The following is a 3,580-nucleotide window of genomic DNA, read 5'->3' on the forward strand; positions in this document are numbered from 1 at the left end:
CCCCTTTGTATCGGGGTGATGACATGTCATCTTACCAAAAAGGACTTATATACCTATGTTTTACACTTTTGGTTCAATACCAGCGCTGCTTAGGGCAGGCACAAAAAGCTTATTAGGCACAAAATACTTTTTTTTTCCGTTAGAGGTGGTAACCAGAAGTTGCCGCTGTGCCTTGTCACCGTAGCCGGATGCTTCTCCGCGCGGCACAAGTAGGGCGTTACTGGGAATATTTTGAACATGGCGGGAGTCGTTCCCTAGATTTTTTGGACTTAATATGCTTCTAAACGACTGCAGTGACGACAAACAAACTGCGTGAGACAAGGCAGATGATATCACGCATTCATAGCAAACCCCTTTCAAAACGCGCGCGCACTAACGTCACGGGTCCGGCGCTTTGGCGGAGTGATACACTACATGAGGTGGTGCCGTTCTTGAGTTGTAACCGACTATATCAGCATTGCCGTTTGAAGCCAATGAAAAGGCAGTGTAGTATGCCGGGCTTGGACGCGCACGCGCACATCGGTGTCTCGACACCAGAACTGCGTCGAGATGGCGCGGCAAATTTACCCACGCGCTCGCGTGCCCCGGCTCATTTTGCCGCCGGGTGTTCGTTCGCTCGGTTCCATCTGAGTTGCAGCGGGATAGAGCTTTGCTGTGGTGCAGCTTAGACCGCTATCTTATCGTCTGTGGTGAGAGACACTGCGTCAGGACTGCAACGTTCTTCCCGGCTGCATCGAAGGAGTCTCCGCTGCTAGTCTTGTGACGCAAATGGATCCATCTACGCCGAGTCGTACAACATCATGGACGAAAGCGTTGTGCATTACGCAAATGGACGTGGTTAAAATTTCGTGTACGTGGACAATTCAGGACTTCAGTGAGCGGTTGGAGGAGCCCGGCAAGTCGCTTAGAAGCTCCCAATTTTCATCGGGACCCCACTACAAAGACCAATGGCGTCTGGAGCTGTTCCCAAGAGGTAGGACTACAGACTACAAGGACTACGTGTCCATATTTGTTTTGCTCGATTCGTGCGATGAAGAGAAGATTGATGCTGGTGTAGACTTTAATATCGTCGAGGCTAACGGGAAAAAAAGATGCCTTGCCACAACAAAGTGTCACTCCTTCGCTTCTGGGACTCAGTGGGGCCACCATAAATTTTTGACAAGACTCCAGCACTTATATGACGCGAACGTCTTGCCCAACGACAAGCTCACGATAAACTGCGAGTTAAGTGTCATCCAGGGCAGTGCGAGCAAGCCGCGGATCACGGTCTCTGATTGCCATGTGCTGGAAAACCTTAATCAGCTGTTCGAATGCCCCAAATTCAGCGACGTGACCGTGGATGTCGGCGGAAAGGAGATACCGGCCCACAAAGGCATACTGGTAGCACGCTCGCCGGTGTTCGCGGCCATGTTTGAGCATGATATGAGCGAAAAGGCTCAAAGCCGGGTGGTTATCACAGACTTGGAATACGAAGCTGTGCGTGAAGCGGTGCGGTTTATCTACACGGGCCGCGCTCCTAAAATCGACGAGATGGCAGAAGATCTACTGATTGTGGCTGAAAAGTATGATCTGGACGACCTGAAGATGATGTCCGAAGAAGCGCTTTGCTGCAAGATGTCCGTGGAAAACGCGGCAGACCTTTTGACCTTTGCTGATATTCACAACGCTGACCAGCTGAAGGCACATGTCATCAACTTCATTACCGCTAATCCAACGACCATATTGAAGACGGCCGGCTGGAAAAAGATGGTTAAGCAGCAGCCTCACCTCATAGACGAGGCGTTCCGTGCGCTTGTGGAAAAGCGAACTGGTCACCATGCCACGTCGGGCAAGCGACTAAAACTCAGTGGCTCTTCCTAACCCATTGCAGTGTTTTTAATTTTGTGCTTGCTGTTTACCGCGTTTTTAAGATCTTCGTCGCAAAACCAACGTGCTAGCATTATCGAGTCCGTGGATGCCTGCACTTTTCTGCGAAAACTGCGACATATATCGCGAATACGTTCGGTGATATTTTCACTTTTACAAGGGTGTTGTTATTTCTAGCTGCAAATAATGGCTGCTCCAGAACCGCTTATGCACGAGCGCCTTTTCTATTTTCTTTCATAACAAGCTTAGATGGAAATAAAGGCCAAATATGTAGTTATTAGGGCTGTATGGCGTTTATCTTGCTGCGTCACGGACGCTTCTTATTCACTATCGTCGAACGGTCGAAGCGACGTTCTGTTTTTTTCGTGTTAAGGCACATGTTTCCAAAGTGCGGCGTTGAATTTAAAGTCGATTATGAAACTATTTCCAACGATGTCTCTGATTCTCTTTGGGACACAACAAAATTCCGAAGAAGCCTTGTAAGCATGCTTCGACTTTTAGAACTTCACACTTTTAACATTTCATTGATTCATCGTATAGGGTTTAACGCGCCGACGCAACCCAGGCGATGAGGCGCGCCGTAGTGGAGGGCTCCGGATTAATTTCGACCACCTGGGGATCTTTAACGTGCGCCGAAATCTCGTACCGTGGCCTCCGCGATCGGCTACCACAATCGGCGATGCGGTTGTGTCTTGCTGTGTTGTTCTGTTGCTTGCCTGACCAATCCAGAGACGTTCTTGGGGAGCCACTACTCGTCCAGTGATCGGCCATGTGAAGCTCCAGCACGGTGTCGTACAGCCCAGGCCTGGAGCCGAGCGTCGGCTGAGCACTTCACTGCGAAAGCATCCCTCCGGACAACGGTTGAAGACCCTTATCCATCGGGATCTCGGACCCCCGGCGGAGAAGCTGTTACGAATCGGCCAGCGCCACGTGTTTTCCCGCATCAGCGACCACGTGGGAATCGACCATGTGCGCCCGCGTGTCGGTGAATCGTACTTTCGTGTCTCGACATGCTGGGTCAGTCACCTCGCTTTGCAACGCGCCTCTGGCGGCTGCCAGCGACACGCCCAGGCATGCTTCATGACGTTCGCCACACCCTTCAGGCACCTGCGCGTTGGTGAGTCCCGCCTTGACCTCCCCGGCTCAGACGTTTCGCTATCGGCGCGATCAGCAGTTGATAGGGCGACCCCAGCACCTTTCAAGGACACTCTCCCCCCCCCCCCTTTCTCGGACGCCATGTGGGGCGAACCCATGAATGACTCACGAACTATGGACAGAGTGTGTGTGTGTGTCTGTGATTTCGTGGCGTGTTACTCTTGGGGGCGTTTTTTGGGTATAAATAGAAGCAGCACAAACGCTGAAAATCATTCCTGTCTGAGCAGCGAATCCATGCGGTCGTTCACCGCCAGGGGGCGGACGTGGTAGTTCACACTCCACTTCGGCTCCCGTTTAATGTCTCACAATTTGTGAATCTTCGGCCCCAGCTTTCAACCGAACTCATCATCGAGCGCCCAACCACCTTCGGAGCGGATCAATACCTACATCAGCCAGGTGCGACCATCGGAACTCGATTAGTTCACCACGCCAATTTCGACACCTCGCCGGCAAAGCTAGGCCTCGTGCAGGCCTAGCGACACCGACGCACAATGGATGACGACGACGACGCTCACCCGCAGCCGCCGAGCCTGCCGGCTGCGTCTATGGACGCGGACGC

General features: G+C 52.2%; 1 pseudogene; it reads left to right on the plus strand.

Annotated features, from left to right (window-relative positions):
- The first annotated feature begins 516 nt into the window (after positions 1 to 516).
- LOC144139473 (speckle-type POZ protein pseudogene) lies at positions 517 to 2,429 on the plus strand (annotated as a pseudogene).
- The last annotated feature ends 1,151 nt before the right edge of the window (positions 2,430 to 3,580 follow it).

Source organism: Haemaphysalis longicornis, unplaced genomic scaffold (genome assembly GCF_048455015.1).
Source record: "Haemaphysalis longicornis isolate Haplotype H1 unplaced genomic scaffold, Haemaphysalis longicornis Haplotype H1 scaffold_5, whole genome shotgun sequence".
Classification (NCBI taxonomy): Eukaryota; Metazoa; Arthropoda; class Arachnida; order Ixodida; family Ixodidae; genus Haemaphysalis; species Haemaphysalis longicornis.